At 37.5% G+C, this 25388-nt stretch overlaps 1 protein-coding gene across 2 annotated transcripts in view; it reads left to right on the forward strand.

The window, feature by feature from the left end:
* Positions 1-25388, forward strand: part of ZNF438 (zinc finger protein 438) — a 178453-nt gene that overhangs the window by 62006 nt on the left and 91059 nt on the right. For both annotated transcript variants that reach the window (XM_056133061.1, XM_056133068.1), the window contains exon 2: positions 23873-23950. The gene's annotated coding sequence lies outside the window, so the exon portion shown is untranslated. The remainder of the gene's footprint in view (positions 1-23872; positions 23951-25388) is intronic.

Raw genomic sequence — 25388 nt, forward strand, 5'->3', positions numbered from 1 at the left:
TTCTTCAGTCCTAAGGTTGAATGAACTGGAAAGATTGTGCTGGGGAGATCGCAATGGAGTTGAGGGCATGCACATGGCCAATTTTGATCCTCAGAGAACCACCAGACCAGCCTGGAGGTCCCCAAGCCCCTCTGGGGTTACCCCACTGGTTCATGGCACCACACGGCCAGAGCAGCTCCTTGTCCTTGGGGCCGTAGCATTGAACCATCTAGTGTGCTTGGCTTAGTATCACTAGGAGTCATCATGGGATGTCCTGAGTGATGCTTGGGAGGCTGTCCTAGAGAAATGAACTGGGAAAAAAAATCATCTGTAGTAACTTTGGAGAAAAGGAGATATGCTGAAAGTTTCAGTAAACCTCATTTTATTGTCATCAGTACAAGAGTGTGGTAGCATTTTTCAACCTTTTGTCTTCAAGATAAAAAAATAAACAAGTGTTTATACCTGTCTGTTTACAAAAGTGTTAGTTATTATATCCAGTTATAGAAAAATATTCTTTGGAAAAGCAATCAAGTTATCCTGCTTTTCTTTTTTCATGATAAAACTCAGTTTGAGATCTTAAAAAGCATTCAGTGAGGGTTTGAGGATTTTATACTTGCCATAATCAGTGATAGGTTAAAAGACAGCTACAAAGCAATTTTTCCATGAGTGGATAAAGAAATTGTGGTACATATACACACTGGAGCGATAGCACAACGGGTAGGGCGTTTGCCTTGCATGCGGCCAACCCGGCTGACCCAGGTTTAATACTTCCGCCCCACTCGGAGAGTCTGGCAAGCTACTGAGAGTTATCTCGCCCGCACAGCAAAACCTGGCAAGCTACCGTGACGTATTCCATATGCCAAACACAGTAACAAGTCTCACAATGGAGACGTTACTGGTCCCGCTCAAGCAAATCGATGAACAATGGGAGGACAGTGCTACAGTGCTACATACACACTGGAATATTATTCAGATATGAGAAAAGGTGAAATTCTGCAGCTTATTGCAACCTGGGGGGAGACAGAGAGTGTCATGCTGAGTGAAGTGAGCCAAGAAGTAAAAGTTAAATACCAGCAAAGTGAAGCTAAGGAAGGGGATTAGGCAACCCACAATGGAAACAAATCCTGAGACAGGATCAGTAGAACCTGGAACTGAGTTTGGGGTCGGAAAGGAGGAAGAGATCTGGGCTACTGGTGAGGGACCTGGAATCCCTGGTGAAGGGATTGGCCTCGCATCTATAAAACAACGACCCTTAATATCATGTACTTGGTGATACCTCAATGTCAAAAGATCAAACCACTTTTCTAGAGGAGAATTTAGCTCCATTGTTTTTATTTGGTACAATTCAAGGTCCACACTATAGTAGGAAAAGGGATTCTGTTCCAGACCATCAGAAATCTGATGTATTATTTGGAGTTTCTTGACTATTTAGCTCTCTCTTGTTCTACTAATGTGTTTCATAATATACTTTTTTTTTGTTTTGATATTTTGGGGCCACACCCAAGTGGACGGGGTGCAAGGTGACCTCTGTGGCCCACTAATATAAATATCCTATTGCTTCAGAATTCATGCAAAGAGCAATCAACTGTAGCTTGTTGCAGGCCATGGGATTGCCTAAGTTTTAGACATCAGTTGTTTAACTTCAAGGCAACTAGAAAATCTTTTCTTTAAATGTCATTTGACATTTGTGTCATGTGCCATTTATTGTATGAAAACAGCATAGGTTATTTATTGAGGAGATTATGTATGCATTAAAGGAAGTTCTCATCTAGAAAATGAAATCCTTTGATTTTATTGTTCCCTTTCTGGTTAGGTCTGAAAGACAAAAACTGTTTTGATTTTCATTGGTGATTTGCTTTGTCATCTCTGTGTTCACTTTAATTGATTTCTTGACTTAAACATTGTGATATATAGCTTCTTGGAGTTATACAGGTGAAAAAAAGGTATTTCTGATTTCAAAATAATCTGTAAAATTCCGTTCCATGTCTTAAACCTACTGATAATACCATCTCTATTCTCCCCCACCCCCAAATGTTTTACTCTCCACTATCTGAGGCTCTGGGGCTTAATTTTTTGTTGTTGTTCCTGTTGTTTTAAGCTCACCTCCTTCAGATTCATGTTTATAGAAACTGAGCATTTTTTTAAGTGAAGCAGATGTGGTAAAAATGCTTATTTTCTTGAGATCCCAACCAAGTGTCACTAAAGGAGCCTAATGCTTTTAGTCACATTTGTTTTCCCAAATTAGCAAGTAGAAATATCTTCTCCTTGACCCTAGCTAGTTACCCCTAGGAGTGTGGGGAAGTGTTCACAATTAGTTGAATTCCCTAAACTCTTGGCTCACAACATTGCAGTGACTTTTACCTAGAATAGATAAATGATGTAGTAAGAAGTTGTGGTTTGATCGCATATTATTTATTGTGGAAAGAATGTTTTCCCTACAGACTCACTAGGAACAAGATGTTTAAACATAAGCCAGGGTGGAGACTTATTTGTTTGGTCAGCTTCAGAGGAACCACTTTTTCCTCCTTGCAGTGAATCTGCCAACTCTTCTATCCCCTCACCCTGAGCTGATTCTTCTAGCTTTAGAGAATTTTTACTTAGAGCTCTCTTGGATAAGACAGTGCATACGTGGCAATTAGGCTAGAGACGGTTTTCTGAAATAACATGATTTAATCATGCCGTTATGAATTTATGCTCTGTGTGTTTGTATAAAAATGTCTTTTTTTTTCCTTCTCTTTCCCAGTCCCCCTCTGCTGTTGGTTTGTATTTTCACATGGCTGGAAGGCAGCAGAACTCCATTTATCACAGGCGGTGGGAGGGGGTATGGAGATATGAAAGGGTTACTGTTCACATTTCCTGTGTAATTCCCTCTGATCTTACTGAGCTGTAATTCCTTTCTTGATGTTAAACATTCCCAGGCTCCTATAACCTTCTAGCCCGCTTGCACTAGCCAAGCTTGTCCCAGGTGATCATGTGGGCGAACCTCCTGTTTTTAAAGACGAGAAATCATTCTTTGGTGAGATAGTCTAAGTGCTCATTCCTTTCCCAGTCTGGGAGGGGCGGGGGAATCCCTTTGATTCAAACAAGAATAAAGCAATACTACATCAAGTTAAAAAATTTTTTTGATTTAGCAGCTGTTTGTCAAATCGGTTGTGTAGATTTTCGAACCTACTTATTCCTGATTTAGTGAATTTCGAGTTGAATGGGAGCCCATTAAGCTATTAAAGATGACATCTTTCCTTCGAAACTCAGGATCGGTAAAATTTGACCTCTCCTCTGCCTCTTTCAGCTTGTTTAATTGGTATGTCATGTTAAGTTGTCTCCAGTGAAAACAAGCCTAACTGAAACTGCAATATTTCTATTTCATCTCCATTTAGAAGGTTGTAGTCGAGCAGAGGGGAGCCACTTGTTATTTGCTGCTTCTCCAGTTTTCAAAGTACATAGCAGCTCATTTTTATTTCACACATTTTAAAACATATGTTTTTGAGGTGGGCAAAAGGTTTTCTATTCTTACCTCTTACCTTTCATTTTCAAAGAAAATATTATGTATGGTTCTATGAAGCATAACTGTGTGCCAGCAGCTGTTGATGAATTGGTAGGGGGCAAGGAGTACCTGTGCCAGTGTGGTCCTCTTGTCTGTAATGAGCTTTTGTTTAGACACAGCCCTAAGTAAGTTTACTCATAATACTTACAGCACATCTCTAGTTTCTCATTCAACAACTTGGGAAATTTGGGGCTTGTGGAAGAAACAAAAATAATCTCTTTGAAAGAGCTCTAGGATTGTTTTAAGTTGACTGGTGTTTGGCCAAACTAAACTAAACCGTTTGGCCAAACACCAAAGCAATGAGATAAAAATGTTTTTTTTTTTTGTGCACTGCAAACATGTGTAATATGATTTTATATGAGGTCAGTAAATGAATTTTTGGATTGATTAGTTGAATCTGTTCGTTCAATTTCTCATTCACATTTTGTTCCCCAGTGCCTAAAGCAGGACCTGACACACAGTTGGCTCTCAACAATGGTTTGTTGAGAGAATGAATTAGAGTGCCAGATTACATTTGTAGATATTAATTGTTAGTTATGACATGATTATGGATATGTCTAATAATGTTCCTCTCACCCTTTCACTTAGTCTCTAGAGATAGGCCCTCTCAAAGTCTTTTGTTATTAAACAATTCATTCCTTTACAAAACTTTGTGTCTGAGTTCTGCAGTAATCTACACTTAACTGGCCAAATTATGAGACAGCTTACTTACAGACAGTCTGTATCAATGTTTATAAACCAGTAAACACATTTATAATTCTCATAATAAAAAAAAATTTATATTTCCCTTCAGCGATTAACTTCCCTGGACATCATAAAGCACTATATAGTAATGTTAATCAGTTGACAAATACTTGCAGAATACTAATGTAATCAGTATGGTACCTGACATTTTACCTTCTCCAAAGATTTGCATGACCTTGGTCCTGCCACTTAAAGACTTGTTAGTGAATAGGATATGCACACTAGTCAAGTTAAATAGAAACTGAAGGAATATTAAATATTATTATATGCTAAGTGCAGAGGCATGAACAAGAATCAAATAGCTTAGTGGAGGGAGAAATCATTTTGACTTGAATTAGAGAGTGATGAGATATTTCATACAGGAAGCTTGAGTTTGGTGACATTAAACAAATAGTTGGTGGCCGGATATAAAAGAGTGACTTGGCTATTTGACATTTATAAATATAGGAGGTAATTGACACCTATAAATATAGAAAATTACTTTTTCCAGTGGCAGTGAAAAGCTACAAACTTAATATATGATGAAGACTTATCCTCATTGGCAACTTAGTCCTTGTATTTTCATCTAAGTGAAATTTTAGAAAAGTTTCACTAAAGACAACTAGCAATTTTATTTATTTTATTAGAAATTTTAAAAATTTATTAATTGAGGTAGTATGATTTACAATGATGGTTTCATGTGTACATAATTCCACCATCACACACTCATCACTAATATACCCACATGCTTTCCCTAAGGTCCCTAAGCTCTCTCCTCTCAGTCCCCTCACCCCTCTCATGAACTCAATTGTATGGATCAAATCTCCCATCATCTTGCCTTTGGTTTTTTGTTGCTACCTTGCTTTGTAGCTTTAAGTCCTAAATATGAGAGAGTTTATTCTGTATGTATTCCCTTTCCTTCTTATTGACTTCACACTACATGATATCCTCTAATATCATTCATGTCATGGTAAATTGTGCAATTTTTTCCTTTTTAGAGCTGCATAATATTCCATTGTATATATTATGTCATATTTTATTTTTTCATTCATTGGTATTTGGGCACTTGGATTCTTTCCATGTCTTTGCTGTTGTAATAAGCTCTGCAATGAGTATGGATGTGCATGTGCATATATTCTTTTGAATTAAAGCTTTTATGTTTATGGGTGGAGGACAAGAAATATTCCTATGGGAGTTCTATTCCCCTCCCAATCCTTTTTTCCCCTGAGAGATCTCTATATTTCTTTCCATGAAGTTGAACTGGATGACATCCCCACCAACAGTGGATGAGGGTTCCCTTTTCACCACAATCCTTCCAACAATGACTTTTTTCTAGACTTTTTGTTATATGCCATTTTCACTGGCATGAGATAAGATCTGAGTGTTATTATGGTGTTCATTTCCCTAATCATGAGTGATGATGAGCATGTTTTCATATGCCTGTTTGCCACCTGCATGTCTTCTTTAGGCAAGTGTCTGTTCATCACCTCTCCCCATTTTTTGGATGGGACCATTGAAATTTTTGTTGCTGAGTTTTGTGAGTGCATTGTAGATCTTGTGTATTAGCTCTTTATCTGATGTATTGTGTGCAGATATTTTTCCTATCCAGTAGGAATAGGAATATTCCTATTCTTTATAAAACTTGAGGATTTTTTTTCTATGGAGAAGGTTTTTTAAAAAATTTTCATTTAGACCCATTTTTTTAAAAAATTATTTTTACCTCTGTAATAATTTCATTGAAGATACTTCTATGGTCAGTTTCCTGTAGACTTCTGTTGATGTTTTCCTTCAATGCATTTTATGTATTTCAGTCTAATTTGAAAGTCTTTAATTTACTCTGAGATTACTTTTAATATTTGGCTATTCAGTTTTCTCAGCACCATTTGTTGAAGAACAAAAACTTTCTTTGCTCCATTTCTTATGCTCCTTGTCATAAATTAGGTGGTGGGGAAGGGCAGGGATTAATTTAGGACTCAATTCTGTACCATTGGTCTGTGGGTCTGTCTTTAGTCTAGTCCATGCAGTTTTAAATATTTTAGCTTTATAGTATAGTTCAAAGTTGGGAAATACATTTCTCCAATCTTTCTATTTTTCTTCTTAGGATTGTCTTGGCTATTTGGGGAGTTTTATAGATTTTAGTAGAGTTTGTTCCAAGTCTTAGAAGAATATCATTGGAATTTAAGTGGATGCTTCTTGGTGCCTCTGGCCAAGGGTTTGTCAGTCTTGTTTATTCATTCAGAAAAACAACTCTTGCTTTCTTTGACCTTTTGTATTGTTTACTATATCATTGATTTCAGCTCTGATATTATTGTCTCCTGCCATCCATTAATTGATTTGCATATATTGAACCAACTCTGAAATGAGCCTCTCTTAATTATGATGTTGTCTGATTCTTTTTATATGTTGCTCTTTTTTCTAGTTTCTCTGGTTGTAAAGTTAACGTGTTAATTTGAGCCTTTCTTTTTTCCTAATGTGTGCTTGAACAGCTGTGAACTTTCTCCTTAGTATTATTTTCACCAAACAGCAGGTCTTTTAGTAACAGCCTTAGGATTGTGGAAGGTTTAAGTAGGAAGTCTTACCAGGTTTCTCACCCAACTGAAATTTCAGCAGAATAACAGGAATAAGATATACTGAAAAGTTATAATTTATGACTAAACTTGGCTAGTAAAAGCTTTTTTCGATCTCAGTGGTCCCCAAGCACTGCCAGGAGTAATTCCTGGGTACAGAATCAGGAAGTTCACCGAGACTCTGTACGGAGTTATATTCAGATTTAAGATTTAACATAAAGGGCGATATATCCAAATTTGCTATATTTTTATAGAGTCCATGGCATTAGTCACTATAGGTATACATAATTTTTTATTGATTTTTATTAACAAACCTTTGGGTTCTGTTATAGCAATTATTGCACTTGTAGTCTAATCTACTTTAGTTTCCTTGGTTTAGTGAATCAAATTAAAATTGATGGATTTCATAGTCATTTATATCTTCAGATTACTTTATTGAATATGTAGCTAATTTTTTAAAAATGCATCACAAAAATGAAACCAGTTTTATTTTAGTATAATAAAGATAGAATTTTAAGGCAGACTACTGACTTTTATTTATTTATTTATTTATTTGCTTTTTTTTTTTTTGGGTCACACCCGGAGATGCACAGGGGTTACTCCTGGTTCATGCACTCAGGAATTACTCCTGGCCGTGCTCGGGGGGCCAAATGGGATGCTGGGAATTGAACCTGGGTCAGGCCGCATGCAAGGCAAATGCCCTACCAGTTGTGCTGTCACTCCAGCCCCTTAATAGTCTTATGCCAATAGCAGCTGTATATGGGTTTATGAACATTTCTGAATAACTACATTGATTTGATTATTTGAATTGTTGCCAGTGTGATAATAAGGGATTATAACCAGTGCTTTTTTAATACACAATATTTTTCTGATGATATTGTTTCAAGATCTAACTGATGATCCATCATTAAAGAGTTTGGTAGTCAGATACTTTTAGAAAACTTGTACATATTGCATTATATAATGGTATTTTGTTGATTTTTTTAAATGTCTTTCCCAAATATATTTGACCTTGGGTACTCCCCCTTCCTCTTTATCTCCCTGCTTGATTTCCTTTCCTACAGTTTCTTCTATCCCTTTCTTTTTTAAGAGCAAATCTTCTACAGGACAGATTTTCAAATTCATCATTTCGAAGTTCACATATAAACATTATTCAGATCTGTTGCTTAGACTATTTATTTATGGATCCCCATAGTTTCCAGGGTATAGAGTAGGATTTATAAGGAAAAAAGAATAATTTAAAATCTTTCTAGCTATTCTCATGTCAAGTTTAGTGGGTAAAGGCTGTTTCCCTAATTAAAAAAGTTGAAATTTGAGGATTTCAGAAGTTGATATTTTCCACATCTTCGATAACTCTGAAAAGCTCAGGATTTGAGTAAGCACAGCTGATTTATTTACCTCTGGGGAGAAGAGAATAGTAGGTTGGAGGTAAAACGAGACTTTTAATTTTCTACTATAAATACTTCTATTTTATTAAGAGTTTTTCCATTAATATGAAGTTATTTTATAACCTTAAAAGTCAAAGACTTGGGGCCTGAGCAGTAGTACAGCAGGTAGGGTGTTTGCCTTGCATGTGGCCAACCCGAGTTCCATCTCCAGCATCCCATGTGGTCCCCAAGCACTGCCAGGAGTAATTCCTGGGTACAGAATCAGGAATAACCCCTAAGCACTGCTGGGTGTGACACCCCGCTAAAAAAAAAAAAAAGACAAAGAATTTAGGAATAGATTCCTTACTCATACTACTCTGACTTTCTAAAAACTCCCTTTGTCTTAAAAAAAATACCAAAATTAAAACAATTTTTTTCAAAAGAAAGCTTTTTACATTAAGTAAAGCTGTTTAGATAAAGTTAATATCCCTTGCATTTGTATTTGCTACCCATATGTCTTGCATATTTAAAAAAAGAACATTACAAAGCTGTTCATGATTGGGTTTCAGTCATACAATGTTCCAACACACATCCCTTCACCAGTGTAATTTCCCAGCACCAATGTCTCCAATTTCCTTCCCTCCCCCCAATAGCTCCCCCATCCCCACCTTCCTCTAAGGCAGGCACCTGTCTTGCACATTTTTTATTATTGCCGTGAATGCAGGGTATCACCATTCTCTTTTTATATGTTAAATAAAGAACTCTCTTTTTTTTGTCCTTTGAATCTCCAGTACTGAACTTTGCCTGATTGGTACCTGGTATCTAGTAGGGATTAAGTAAAAGTTTGTTGAAGTGGTTGTGGGGATGTGGTAGACTTAATTTTGCAATTATTTCTATAGGAATGCATTAATGGCTGCCTCTGTCTAATAATAAGATTTGATTAAACATGTCTTTTAAATTGATTTTTAAAAGAATCTTTTTTTTTAACTCTTTGACTCACACCCAGCGATCCTCAGGGGTTACGCTCTGCACTCAGGAATTACTCCTGGCAGTGCTGAAGGCACCATCTGGGGTGCTGGGGGTTGAACTTGGGTCAGCCGTGTGCAGGGCAAATGCCCTACCCACTGTACTATCACTCCTACCCCTAAAAATCTCTTAAGATTCTTTTAAGCATGTCTTTACAATTTTTTCCCCCTCCCATTGATCGTCGATTTGCTCGAGCGGGCCCAGTAACGTCTCCATTGGAGACTTTGTTGTTACTGTGTCTGGCATATCGAATACTCTCGATAGCTTGCCGGGCTCTCCGAGAGGGGCGGAGGAATCGAACTCGGGTCGGCCACGTTGGCCGCTTGTAAGGCGAACGCCCTACCCGCTGTGCTATCGCTCCAGCCCTTTACAATTATATTTTGTTTTCTTATTTGTGTGTGTTTTCTCAAAGATTATAGTACAAAATTAAATGGAAAATAAATACAATTGCTTCATAGGAAGACTTTGTTGCATCTCAGTCTCAGTACTTTCAATAAAGTGAGAGTAACCAAGGAAATCTGGCATGGACATCAGTGTGAGCACACAGATCAAAAGGGTGGAATTGGTGGCCAGAAAGAAACCTTTATACTTTTGACCTGTTGATTTTTTGATAGATACACTAAAGATATTTAATACAGAAGGATTTCTTTCTAACAAATGCTTTGAAAATAAAATGGTTTGAAACCTTTTGTTTTAAACAAATGGTTCTGTGAAAATGGACTATCCATGTGCTCAGAAAATGAACTTCCTCACAAAATTACACAAAAACTAGCACTGTAGCACTGTCCTCCCATTGTTCATCAATTTGTGACACTTGTTACTGTGTTTGGTATATCGAATACGTCACAGGGAGCTTGGCAGGCTTTGCCATGCAGGCAAGATACTCTCGGTAGTTTGCCGGGCTCTCTGAGAGGGGCAGAGAAATTGAACTCAGGTCAGCAGGGTCGGCCGTGTGCAAGGCAAATGCTGTGCTATTGCTCCTTCAAATTAATTTCACACATAACTGGTAAAGCTAAAACTAAAGCATCTAAAAGAAAAATATAAGAAACTTTATGACTTGAATGAAATGCAGAGTTAACACTGAAAACATGAGAAAAAGAAAAATGGATGAATTTGCTTTAATTAAAATTAAAAAGCTTTCATGCTTTAAATGACACTGTTAAGAAACTGAAACAATAAACCAGAGAAAGTATTTGCAAATTTAATAATTGGTAGTATTCAGAACATAGTAAAAACTCAAATAACTCAGTACTATGTTAAGCAGCCTAGTTTTTTTAATGATCAAAAGAACTGAAAAAACATTTCATTAAGAGAGGGGGGATGGGGAAGGGGACAACGGGAAGAGGGAGAGAAAGAGAGGTAGAGGGAGAGGAAGAGAGGGTGGGTGGGTGGGAGGGAGGGAGGGAGGGAGGAAAGGTGCCAGCCATAGAGGCAGACAGGGGAGAGAGGTGGGAGGGGGAAATTGGGGCCACAGGTGGTGGGAAAGGTATAATGGTAGGGACAGGTGTTGGAATGTTGTATGACTGACCCAATCATGAACAACTTTGTAATTATGGGAAAAACAAAAATAATAACAACCTGGGTTGTCTAAGTACAAAATAAAAGCCCTACCTGCTATACTATTGCTCCGGCCCACTATACTAATTTTCATCATAAAAACATGTATAAATGAAATTATTTACCATTCAGTTACTGGATTAACATTATGAATTCACAAATGTGATTAAAATATGCAAAGTATGGCGACTCACTGTATCACACTGTATCACTGTCGTCCTGTTGTTCATCGATTTCCTCGAGCAGGCACCCGTAATGTCTCCATTCGTCCTAGCCTTGAGATTTTAGCAAGTGCCACATTGGAGGCTCTTTCAGGGTCAGGAGAATGAGACCCATCATTGTTACTGGGTTTTAGCATATTGAATAAGCCAGACTCTGCCATGTAGGCAGGATACTCTCGGTAGCCTACCAGGTTCTCCGAGAGCAAGAACTATACAGTAAGAGGTGGCCACGCGCTTCCAGGAGCTTGGATTTATAGTCTCTGAATCTTAGCCATTGATGGTCAAGATCCAGAAACTGTGGTGACTCAAAAAAAAAAAAAAAAGACATGCACTTTACTAACAAGCACATAAGAATGTGCTCAACACAACACAATTAGTTAATAGGAGAATGCACCTTAAAAATCATAGTTACACTTGGCCATACCTACTTGATAAAGTCAAACTATATGTAACAGTGTAGGATATGGAGAAACAGGAGATGTTCATGGGACTGTAAATGGTATATCCACTTTGGAAAACAGTTTGACCATTTCTTAAAAAATTGAACCTACTTACCATATATATTAGTTAGGTTTTCTAGAAACAACCAAGGGGATGCTTGTATATAGATTTATCTTAAGGAATTGGCTTGTCTGGTGGGGAAGACTTAGTAAGCCCCAGTGTCTGATAAGGGAGAGTGTAGGCTGGGGGCTCTGGAAAGAGTTGTGGATTGAATCCAAAACCCTGTGCTAAAATATCAGGAAACATGGATATTGCTGATGAAATCTGAAGGTCCTTCATGCTCCAGGGTGTAATCCACCTTACTCAGCATTCACAAATTTAAATGTAAATCTTATAACTCCCCCTTCCAGCAGCATTTAAATAATTGGACGGTATGGCCCAACCATCAAATGTTATGGTTGCATCCCACCATATCACCCAGAAATACCCCTTCTCAAGTATACACGAGAAGTGAAAATGTATCTCCCCATAATCATTGTTCATACATGGGGAAACCATGTAGTATGCCATACATTGAAATACAATCTCTTTAGTAATGGGGAAGGGGGTTGTGCTGGGGGGTGGGGATAGTGGAAGGAAAATGCTGGCATATGCTTTAGCATAGATGAACCTCGAAAATATTATGCTAAGAGAAAGAAGCCAGGTTCAAAAGACCACATATTAAATTGTTTGTTTTGCACGTGTAGATAAAACAAATTAGAAGTTTAAGGGTGGAATTGAAGTTTGATTGCTTGCCAAAGGAAGGAATCTTTAGGTGAGGAGGGGTAATAGAAATGTTCTAAAGTTGGATTGGAGCAATGCTTTCATACCTCTGCAAATTGACTAAAACATATTGTATAATTGCAACAAATGTGTTTTATGACATATAAAATTCTACTGTAGTACTTCATAAAATGGTTAGTAAAAATAGTCCAAATAGACTAAGGATGGGTTACTTGATACATCTCTTGGAAACACCTTTGTTTGCGTGTTGTGATTCATAAGTTTTGCTCAAAACTCTCTAATTAAATAGTTTATAAAATGAGATATTTTCCAGAGTTCACAGAAGCAAAATTAATCAGCATTTTAGTAGAAACTTTAATAATTACAATTCAAAGAAAAATATAGTATCAGCATATTGGACTTTGTACTCAGTGGCATTGCTGTAAATAATAATTAAGACTTTATTTTTCTGCAGACCTGTTTCTGAGATCTTCCTTTAATACATCCTAGTGGAGCAACATCAAAGGCACTTTTCTTAAAAAAGTAAAAACCCAAAGCCAAGAATGATGCTCTTTGTTGATTTATTTTAATCCAGATATATAATGAATGACTGAACTAAATAGCCATGAGCCAGAACTGCAAATATATTTTTACCTGTACTCTTTTTAAAAAACAAAGAAAACAAAACTGAGTAACAGTAATGTCAGCATTTTACTCCCCAGAAAATATCTGGAGTGTAATTACTCTCAGATATAGATCAGGTCTGGACCATTTGCTTAAATATTCACCTAAATTTGGAGCAGGATAAGCTTCCTCTTTGGGAAACTTATGAGTTTGCTTAGGGGAAGTATTTGAATATACTACCTACCATCTATGAATACAGGCAGCCTGAAGAAATAGTGCTTATGGGTTATGATTCAGAAATAATTTTGACTGTTAATCCAGAGAGCTGGCTCATTCTTTTGATGAGAGGAGAACTTTGCCTTAGTCATTGACTAGAATTGACTTTTAATTATAAATTTTGAAAGAGACACATACTTGTTTTAAAACATTTCTACCAGTTCACTTCACATGTCTTATATCTGTAATATAGCGAAAACATTGAAGTTTTTTTCTTTTTTCTTCTACCTTCTTTGAATTTTTATATTAACATTTATTACTATATAGTTTATCTTAGCATTTTATATTTTTATATATTTGTTTCCAGGTTTTAGCCAATTTAGCTGTTATTAAATATTCTGCAGTATACATACTAGCATCAGGCATACCTCCATTTTAATAAACATGAGTGAGCACATGCATCCACTCACACTCTATAGGACGTGTTCAATCATGCAGTAACACCTACACCTATTGCCTTCTCTGTAGTTAGCAGTTTCTCATTATCTAACCAGTTTTCCTTTACATTTTATTTGAAAATAGCTGCTTTAGACTACCATAAATTGTCTTCATTTTATATTCATAATACTGGTCTTCAGTCCTGAAAAAGTCTGTTAAATGAAGTAAAAGACAATCTAAGCATTAATCATTTGGCTTAATTATACATGAACAATTTTTAGTGAGAAAAAAATGGTTTATTTTCAAAAGTTAATTGAATTATTTTTGTTTTGAAAATTCTGTATTTCAGATAAAATTTATTTTGAAAAGATAATTTCATTATATAATTAACTTCACAGATTATCAATAACATCTAGTTTAAGATTCTATATCCATTTGAATTGTAAAAATTGTAGAAATTGTAGAAACATTGTGGTTCCCTCAATAGCTTAAATTTTTTTAAATTATTAAAACAATTGTTTGAATGATGTTATGTAACAAGTTGCCCCAACACTTACTGGTTTACAAAACCAGCTTTCTAACCCTCAAGGGAACACTTAGTGACATAAAACAACATTTATAGGGGCCTAAGCAATAATGCCATAGATAGGGTGCTTGCCTTGCACGTGGGCAACCTGGGTTTAATCTCTGATACCCTATATGGTATCCCAAGCTTTCCAGGAATGATCCCTGAGCATAAGTCAGGGTTAAGCCCTGAGCACCATCATGTGTAACCCCCAAATAAAATAAAGTAACGTTTATATAGCTTATGATGCGGGCTGGGAATAAAAGCAGGTCTCCACATCATGTCACATTGACTGAGATTGTTTTATAATACAAAAGTGATGGGTGGATTTCTCAGGAGGATTTGGATACTTTAATGAAGATATTCAGGGCTTGGGCAGGAGTAGGAGATTGAATTCATTTAACCATTTTAGTTATTGTATTCTCAGGATAGTCAAACATCTAATATGGTGGCTTGTGGCTCTCAGAGAGAATTTTCTTAGAGTTAGAAGTTGGAGGTGCCTATATATTAAGGTCTCTCACTGGAAACTCCCCTGTGTCTCTCCTACTATATTCTATTGCTCAAAGCCCTACAGAACCATTCCAGTTTTTATGAGAGAGGATACAGATAAGTGTAAGAATTTGGGGCCAATCTTTTATTTGCCACAGACAACCCTCTGGCCAAAATAATTTATAGTTCTTTTATCTCTCCAAAATATACATTATCTTCCAAGAATCCCAAAATTCTCCTACAGTGACTTCAGTGTCAAGCTTAAGATTCAGGATCTTGTCACTTCGGAACAGGCCCAGCTGTGCAAGGAAAGTCCTCATGTTGTTCTAAGAAGTTCTACTTAACATATAACAAAGAGTTAGGTGGATAATCAACACTTTCATTCAAAAAATGGGCAGACAGGAAGCATGTAACTTTCATTGGCCCATGGTAATTTTGAAATACTGGCGTGAGTTCCTTTTTCAGGGTTTTCCTGCCCCTGAAACTGATTATTCCTGGCTCTTAGCTACATCCAGTCAGTTCTGATTCATCCTATTTCTAGTTTCTATTTACAACTGCATAGCCTTTTCCAGCTTTGCTTCCTGCTTATAGAAGCCTAAAGTTCAAAAAACCTTTTTAATTGTTTCATCTCCATTTTAGTATAATCTAACATAATCCCTTTAAAATCTCTGAGATTCTTTTGTATCAAATTATAATTCACTCCATTAGATAGAAACCCATATTTGTTCTGAGATGGCTTTTTTCCCTTTACTTATGTCTATCAGTTAAGTATTAATAAAACAACACTCTTTAAGATTCTTAGAACCCTTTGACTTTAAAAGAAGGTATATCTTTAGTATTTCCAATGACCTTAAGAAGCCACGGAGTAGTGTGTGTGTGTGTGTGTGTGTGTGTGTGTGTGTGTAAGAGAGAGAGAGACAGACAGACAGACAGAGACAGAGACAGACAGACAGAGTGTATGGACACAATTAAAATTATTTTTTGCAATATCAACAGCTTTTAACAGCTACTCTAGAGATTTTTGCTCTAAACTAAAGTCATGCTTTACTGGTAGAGCCCTATACTGTACATTTACTCTGAAGCTATTTCTTACCTTTTTATCTAGAAAGGATGGAGATGAGAAACTCATTCAGATATGAAACCAATCCTGGATCCTTTTATTTTTTTCTTCCAGATTCTTCTTGAAAGTGAAAAAATTATTTTGATAGATTGTCTTTCTATATGCATACCTTATCAAACAGGGCTACAAAACATAAGCCAAGTCTTTCAACCATAGATCAGACTTTTAAGTCCCCTTAGCAGACATAACTTTATTGGTTATATTTTTCTTTTCTCTGTTATGCAAGGAACAGTTTTGCACGCATTCTCCCACTATGTAAGACATATTGTCATTTGTCCATTCTTCATTAATCTTTGTATTAATATCTATCAGGCATTTTTAAGACTTTTCAGGGTCCTTCCAACTCTACTCACCACTTCACCCCAAAAGGAAGGACACATATTTCAAGATTTTTATTACAGAACCCTACTCCTGTGTACTGTAATCTATTATGATTATCTAGGACTGAAATAAATTACCTGAAAAGTTTAAATCTTGAAAATTTAAACGTTGAAATAAAATCATTTTATTTTGAAATAAATAATTTGAAATAATATAATAAAAATAAAATGAAAAATATTTTGGGCTGGACAACCACCTGAGAGCACTCTCCGGAGTTCTGCCACATGCGCCCACCAGGCCCCCACCCTTTCCTCTGCACAGGCCCAGGTCTATGGACTAGCATCAGGACTGGCTGGATGCATGGCCTCCTTGAAAGTGGGTGTGGCCTTCTCTGAGGGGAGAAGCTGCTCACACAGCCACAGTTTTATTTCCCACTCCCAATCCTCTCGACTCACATCCCAACCTTTATAATCTAATTCTGTGGGAAAAGTCCTGGTCGCCGCAAACACAATACGACAGTAATCCACTGGCTTACTCCAATTCCAACAAAAGACCAGTATGCAAGAAGCTGTACAAAGCCCAATATAAAAGAGCACCTCCTCCAGTGCTTTACTAGATGCCTATCATAAGCCACAGATTAATGTCTGAGAGAAAGGACAGATTCTAGAAGAGGAAGAAGGGTGACCACTATCAACCAACCTTACTCAGAATCCTTTCCCACAATAAGAGGGAACAGTGCTAGTGAACTTCAAGGTCTTACCTCTAGACAGCCACAACAGCGTGAAGATACAGTGCAAATCTCCACTACGAGGAGAGGACGAAGAAAAGAGTCCCGAACCCTAAAAGGGGTTGCCCACAAATACAATCTCTCTGATAAAGAATTCTGAGATGAAATGCTGAGGATGTTCAAGGAACTACTCAAAGAATCAATGACAAGACATCCAGAAAATTAAAGAAAGAAATGAAAGAAACAGTGGAATGCATAGTCGAGAAAATATAGGAAGAAATGAGAGCAGAAATAAGAAAGCTAAAAAAAGAAGTTTCCCAAATCAAGGATTTGGTAGATGAAATTAAAAACTCATTGGGTGCCATCAGCAGTAGAATGAATGACTACAGCTGAAGACAGAATTAGTGATCTTGAGATGAACAACAGAAATCGTACAGGCAACAACAAACAATGGGAAAAGACCTAAAAATAGCTCTCGGGTGAACTAGAGAACTGGAGGATGACCCCAAGAGGAACAACATTAGAATCATCGGAGTACCAGAAGGACAGAGAGACAACCTCATGAAAAAGCCACAGTGGAAGAAATCATTGCTGAAAAGTTCCCAGAGTTAAAGAATGTAGACATCCAGATCCAAGGAGCCAGAAGGGTGCCAGCTAAAAGAGACCCTAATAAAAACACTCCAAGGCATATCATAGTCAGAATGATGGATGCTGTGGACAGAGACACAATACTGCAAGCAGTAAGGTCAAAGAAGGAAATCACATACAAAAGAGCACCTCTTAGATTTACAGCAGACCTATCAGAGGAAACCCTCCAAGCCTGAAGACAATGGTGGGATATAGTGAACAAAATCAATGAAGTGAACACCTGACCAAGAATACTTTATCCAGCTAAACTCTCACTCAAACTCGATTGCACGATATACCATTTTATAGATAAACAACAGCTCAGGAACTTCATAGACTCAAAACCAAACCTAAAGGAAGGACTAAAAGGACTCCTGTAATTCAAGAAGGAAAACACCCATAAGCACAACAAACCAATACAGAAAGATGGCACAAAACCCCATGACAATAATCTCTCAATGTCAATGGTCTAAGTGCAGCAATCAAGAGGCACAGAGTGGCAAAATAGATCCAGAAACTGAAACCAACATTCTACTGCCTACAAGAAACTCATCTGAACAGTCAGAGCAAACGCAGACTCAAAGATGAAAAACAATCCTGCAAGCAAACAGCTCCCTCAAAGAGGCTGAGGTGGCCATACTAGTATCTGACAAGATAGCTTTCAGGTTGAAAAAGATTAGAGGGGAGAGCTAAGGCCATTTTATATTTATCAAGGGATACATATAACAGAAAGAAATCACTCTCTTAAATGTGTACACACCTAATGAGAACCCAGCTAAATACTTAAAACAACTGCTAAAAGATTTTAAGGAGGACATTGCTAGCAATATAATAGTAGTCAGAGACTTCAGCACCGCATTATCACCTCTGGATAGATCAACAAGAACAAAACTCAGCAAGGAAACACTGGCTTTGAAGAAAGAATTAGAAGAGAGAGGGCTAACAGACTTACACAGGGCTTTACACCCCCCCAAAAAAGAATACACATTCTTTTCCAGTGCACACAGAACATTTAACAAAATAGACCACGTGCTAGGTCACAAAACATACCTCAATAGAATCAGAAAGATAGAAATTGTATCAACCATCTTTTCAGAACACAATGCGCTGAAGGTAGAAGTGAATTACATACAGACACGGAGAACCAAATCAAACACCTGGAAATTAAGCAACTCAATGTTGAACAATGAGTGGGTGAGGAAGGAAGTCAGGGAAGAAATCAAAAGATACCTAGAAACAAATGAAAATGAAGACACAAACTACCAGAACCTCTGGGACTCAGCTAAAGCTGTGTTAAGAGCGAAATTTATAGTCTTTTAGGCATTCCTCAGGAAGAAATAAAGGGCCTACATAGAGAACTTGACTTCACAAGTCAAGATCTTATAAAAAAGAACAACAGAAGGAATCTAAACCCAGCCGAAGGAAAGAAATAATAAAACTTAGAGCAGAAATTAGGGCTGGCACGATAGCACAGCAGGTAGGGCGTTTGCCTTGCACACAGCCAACATGGCTGAACCGAGTTTGCTTCCTCTGCCCTTCTCAGAGATCCCGGCAAGCGACTGGAGTATCTCACCCTCATGGCAAAGCCTCTCAAGCTACCCATGACATATTCGATATGCCAAACACAGTGACAACAAAGTCTCACGATGGAGACATTACTAGGCCCACTTGAGAAAATCAATAACAATGGGAGGACAGTGACAGTGACAGAGCAGAAATTAATGTCATGAAAACCCAAAAACAATCCAAAAGGTCAGTGAAACCAAGAGCTGGTTTTTTGAGAAAATAAACAAGATTGATAAACTGCTAGCAAGACTCACAAAGAAAGAGAGAGAAAAAACCCTAATAACCAAATCAGAAATGAAAACGGGGACATCACAACAGAAACTAATGAAATTCAAAAGATCATCAGAGACTACTTTGAAAGTCTATATGCCACAAAACAATAGAACCTCGAAGAAATGGATAAATTCCTAGATTTCTACAATCTTCCCAAGACTGAGCTAAGAAGACTTGGAATACCTGAATAGACCCATTCATATCAAGGAAATTGAAACTGTAATCAAAAGTCTTCCCAAAAACAAAAGCCCGGGCCCAGGTGGAATCACTAGTGAATTCTTCCAAACATTTAAAGAGAACCTGTTGCCAGTTCTCCTTAAGCTTTTCCAGGAAATTGAAAAACAGGAACTTTCCCAAACAGTTTCGATGAGCCACATATCTCCCTAATACCAAAAGCAAACAAAGACACCACTACCAAAGAAAATTATAGGCCAATATATCTCATGAATACAGATGCGAAGATCTTCAATGAAATATTAGCAAATAGAATCCAACAGATCATCAAAAATATCATATACCACGACCACGTGGGATTCATCGCAGGGATGCAAGGATGGTTTAACATTTGGAAATCAATTAACGTAGTCCATCATATTAACAAAAGTAAAGATAAAAAACATGAATATATCAATAGTTGCAGAGAAAGAATTTGATAAGATCCAACACATGTTTATGATAAAAACTCTTACCAAAATGGGCTTAGAAGGAACTTTCCTCAAGATAGTCAAAGCCATCTATGACAAACCTTTGGCAAGCATTATCCTCAATAGGGAAAAACTAAGGACCTTCCCTCTAAGATCAGGGACAAGAAAAGGATGCCCACTTCTGTTCAATATAGTACTGGAAGTGCTTGCAATAGCAGTTAGGCAAGTAAAAGATGTTAAGGGCATCCAGATAGGAAAGGAAGAAATCAAGCTCTCACTATTTGCAAATGATATGATACTATATCTAGAGAATCATAAAGCCTCTACCAAGAAACTCCTAAAAACAATAGACTTGTACAGTAAAGTTGCAGGCTATAAAATCAACACTTGAAAAAGCATGGCCTTCCTATGAGACAGAGGAAAGTGACATGAAAAAAGCAATTCCGTTCACAATCGTGCCCCAGAAAATCAAGTACCTCGGAATCAGCCTAAGGAGTTAAAGGACCTCTACAAAGAAAACTACAAAACGCTACTTCATGAAATAAAAGAGGACATGAGGAAATGGAAACATATCTCCTGCTCATGGATAGGAGGAATTAACATTGTCAAAATGGCAATACTCCCCAAGTCACTATACACATTTAGTTTGATCCCTATAAGGATACCCATGAAATTCTTCCAAGAATTGGATCGAGCACTCCTGAAATTCATTTGAAACAACAAACACTCATGAATAGCTGAGGCAATTTTTGGGAAAAAGATGATGGGAGGCATCACCTTCCCCAACCTCAACCTCTGCTACAAAGCAGTAACAAAACAGCATGGTACTGGAACAAAGGCAGAGGCACAGATCAATGGAACAGAGTGGAATATCCCTACCCACAACCCCAAATGTATGAACATCCAGTTTTTGATAAGGGAGCAAGAAATGTGAAGTGGAACAAGGAAAGCCTCTTTAACAAATGGTACTGGCATAACTGGGCAACCACATGCAAAAGAATGGGCTTAGACCTCAACCTAACACCATTCACAAAAATCAGATCAAAATGGATTGAAGACCTCAACATCAGACCAGAATCCGTAAAGTACTTTGAAGACAAGGTCAACAAAACCCTCCTCAATATTGAGGCTAATGATATTTTCAAAGATGACACACCACTAACTAACCAAGTGGAAACAGAGATAAATATTAAACTAAGAAGCTTCTGTACCACAGAAGATACAGTGACCAAAATACAGAGACAATCTACTGAATGGGAAAGGATATTCACCCAATACCCATCTGATAAGGGGATGATACTAAGGATATACAAAGCACTGGTTGAACTTCACAGAAGAAAACATCCAACTGCATCAAAAAATGGGGTGATAAAATGAACAGGAACTTTCTCAAAGAAGAAATTTGAATGGCTAAAAGGCACATGAGAAAATTCTCTACATCACTAATCATCAGGAGATGCAGATCAAAACAGCAGTGAGATATCATCTCACATCACAGAGACTGGTCCACATCCAAAAGAACAAAAGCAACCGGTGTTGGCACGGATGTGGCGAGAAAGGGACCCTCCTTCACTGCTGGTGGGAATACCGACTGGTTCAGCCCTTTTGGAAAACAGTGTGGACAATTTCCCAAAACTTAGAAATATAGCTCCCATTAGACCCAGCAATACCACTCCTGGGAATATATCTCAGAGAGGCAAAAAGTTTAGTCGAAATGATATCTGCACTTGTATGTTCATTGCTACACTGCTCACATTAGCCAAAATCTGGAAAAAAAAAAAAAACCCCGAGCGCACGAGAACAGATGACTGGTTAAAAAAACTTTGGTACATCTACAGAATGGAATACTATGCAGCAGTTAGAAAGGATGAAGTCATTAAATTTGCAAACAAGTGTTTCTACATGAAAAATATCATGCTGAGTGAAATGAGTCAGAAATAGAGGGACAGACATAGAATATAAAGTAACAGAATGGGAGATGAACACCCAAGAATAGTTGAGATTAGTACCAGGAGGTCTGCTTCACGGCTTGGAAGCTGGCAGCACATGCTGGGGGAAAACGTAGCTCAGATAGAGAAGGGAACACCAAGTAAAGGGTGTTTGGAGGACTCGCTCGGGATGTGATACATGTGTTGGAAATAGACTATAGACCAAACTTGATGGCCACTCAATACCTCTATTGCAAACAACAACACCGTAAAAGAAAGAGAGAAGCAAAAGGGAATACCCTGTCATAGAGGTGGGGTGGGGTGGGGGTGATTGAGGTGGGTGGGAGGGCAACTGGGTTTATTGGTGGAGAATGGGCACTGGTGGTGGGATGGGTGCTTGATCATTGTGTAATTGAAACAAACACGAAAGTTTGTAAGTCTACAATTGCACTTCATAGTGTCTAACTAATAAAAATAAATATTTTGGGCTGGAGTGATAGCACAGTGGGTAGGGTATTTGCCTTGCATGCTGCCGACCTGGGTTCTATTCCTCCGTCCCTCTCAGAGAGCCTGGCAAGCTACCGAGAGCATCCTGCCTGCACGGCAAAGCCTGGCAAGCTCCCTGTGATGTAATCGATATACCAAAAACAGTAACAAGTCTCACAATGGAGATGTTGCTGGTGCCCACTTGAGCAAATTGATAAACAATAGGATGACAGTGCTACAATATTTTACTTTGGTGTGTCAGTGAGAAGGTCCAACTTGGCTAGTAGTTATTCTTCATTCAACTTCAGTTGAGGTCACTTCGTGGCATTCAGCTGTAGTATGGATTGATTTTCTCACATTTCTGGTACTATGAGAAGGATCTTTTGGAGATGATCTTAGCTGGGACTGTTAACAGGTGTGCTTACACCTGGCCAACACCTGACTTCTCCATCTTACCATAGGTAAGCCATGATGACAATAGTAAAAAGACAAGATTATTCTTATGGAAATAGGTTTATTCTATTATAAAACTCTTACAAGTGAAGTGGTATGATAAATTTGCATCATAAGTTAGAGTTGTCACTGTCACTGTCACTATCCTCCCGTTGTTCATCAATTTTGCTCAAGCTGGCCCAGTAACATTGTGAAATTGTTACTGCATTTGGCATATCGAATACGTCACGGGTAGCTTGCCAGGCTTTGCCGTGTAAGCGAGATACTCTTGGTAGCTATCCAGGCTCTCTGAGAGGGGCGGAGGAATCGAACTTGGGTCAGCTGTGTTGGCCATTGTATAATTGTATAATTGAAACAGTAGAACAACCTCGTAAATCTACAAAAGAAACAAGGTACATGTCTGATAAGTAATCCATGAGTTAGAAGTAAAGACCAAACACTATTTAGTTCCAGATAAGATGAGACAGAAAAGGAAAAGCCAACAAGTAGCAGATTTGGATAGACATAAAATACAATGATGACTAATTCAAATTCAACTATTTAAATAATAACATTGGGGCTAGAGCAGTAGCACAGCAGGTAGGGCGTTTGCCTTGCACACAACCAACCTGGGTTCGATTTCCAGCATCCCATATGGTCCCCTGAGCACTGCCAGGGGTAATTCCTGAGTGCAGAGCCAGGAGTAATCCCTGTGCATCGCCAGGTGTTACCCAAAAAGCCAAAACAAATAAAATAAAATAAAATAAGTAATAACATTAAGTGTAAATGAAGCAAATTCACTCTATAAAGGCAGAGATCTTCAGACTAGGTGAAAAGGCAAGTCCAGACAGTTAATTTATAGAGCATATGCTTACCTTGTGCAAAGTTCTGAGTTTGACTCATGGCATCTGATACCATCTTCTCACTGCATATCAATGTAGTGTCCTGGTGTTCCCCAGCACTTCCTGGTTGAGTACTGAATCATTAGGCTTGGAGGACTGCTGAGTCTGGACCTTACTCAATAAGGAAAGTACTAACTTTGTAGAACCTATATTAAATTCTCTTCAGGTATAAACACATAGATTTAAAATAAAGGTTTTTCTATGTAGTATAAATAATATAAATTTTATAGGGTTTTCTATACTATGGTTTTTGAGGTGTAATCATCTGTCTTCAAAAGCTACTTACCAATTTTTCTGTTTCATTGCTCCCATTATGTTGGTTTTCAGATAAAAATGAATGCCATGGACTGTCCAATATTGAAAATTTGAAGTTTAGAAGAAATTGCTGAAGTCAGTTTACTTCAGGTAAGTCGGCTATTACCCATCTTGGTTCCAGTAGAGATTGGTTTAAAATATAAAGAATTAAGTCCTTTAGCTTTGATAGTATCTGTGCTCTCGGGTTTCTTAGAATGTCTTAAATCATCACTATTATTGGAAAACAGTGGAAAGGTGATTTATTATTAAATTCATGTTCTTAATAAAAACAATGCTAAAAATCATGATATTTGAAAGCTGAAAGTAATTTGAAAACTGAAAGTAGTCTACAAAGTTATCCTTTCATTATATCAAGTATGGTCATCAAATTCTCACTATGTGCCAAAGAATGCTTTCAGAATTTTTCCATTGTAGCAAATACTTAATTTTTTTGTTTTGAATATTTTCATAACCATTCTAATGATTTATATGATCCTTATTGTTAAAGAGAGATATTCAGTAATTAACTAGCACTTGAACCATAATTATTTATTCAAAACTATTCTTAGTTTTAAATATCATCTTCACCAACCTCTTTATTCTCTTCTTCCATCTGATATTTTATGCCAGAAAAATCTACCAGTTGAATTACTCTAACAATTTTTAAACCCTCTAGTAATTCTTTTCACTGCTTTGTGAATCTGTACTTCTTTGCCTCACATACAAAGCCTTCTACTCAACCCCTAAAAATATCCCCTACTTTGGTCAGCTGAACTCTTTTATGTGCTTTAAGCCTTTATTGTTATTGTCCTTCATTGTTTTGTATCTTAACTTTTACTGCTTTTCTTGATGTTTTTCTCTGTTGCCTCCTGCTCGCTTTCTTTCTTTCTTTCTTTCTTTCTTTCTTTCTTTCTTTCTTTCTTTCTTTCTTTTTTGTCTGTTGAAATCCTATGGCAGTACCCCAGGTTTTAGCCCAAGTACTAGCTCTGCCAAGATTTCCTTATCCCTCTTGATAGTTCCCATAAGACTATTTCATTATTGCCATTATTATAACACATTTTACCATGCAAGTTTATTATTTGTGATTATGGCTATCTTATCTCTAATCCTATGCCATGAAGACAATCTATAGTAAAAAGATATTGTCTGACTTATTTTTGGCTTTCACAGATATTGGCATAGCCTTTAATAATGCTTAGTAAATACTTGTTCAATAAATTAATGATGTGCTTGGTTAGGGCCAGTGTAATAGTACAGTGGGTGAGTCATTTGCCTTGTATTAGCAAACCCAGGTTCTTTCCCTGGCATCATGTATGGTCTTCAGAGCCTATCAGGAGTCATCCCTGAGTACAAAGCCAGGAGTAAACCCTTGCACAGCCAGGTGTGACCCCAAAACTAAAAAGAAAATGAAACAAAAAGAATGTGTCTGGCTTTTTCTCCCATCATTCCTCCCTCCCTAACCCATTTTTTCATTGAGAGGTATATAAACTCTCAAGGGGTGGTGGGGTGACAGCTCTTCCCCTAGCTGCTTGGTGGGCCTGGGCCACTC

The sequence above is a fragment of the Sorex fumeus genome, unplaced genomic scaffold (assembly GCF_029834395.1).
Source record: "Sorex fumeus unplaced genomic scaffold, SorFum_2.1 ptg000007l, whole genome shotgun sequence".
Classification (NCBI taxonomy): domain Eukaryota; kingdom Metazoa; phylum Chordata; class Mammalia; order Eulipotyphla; family Soricidae; genus Sorex; species Sorex fumeus.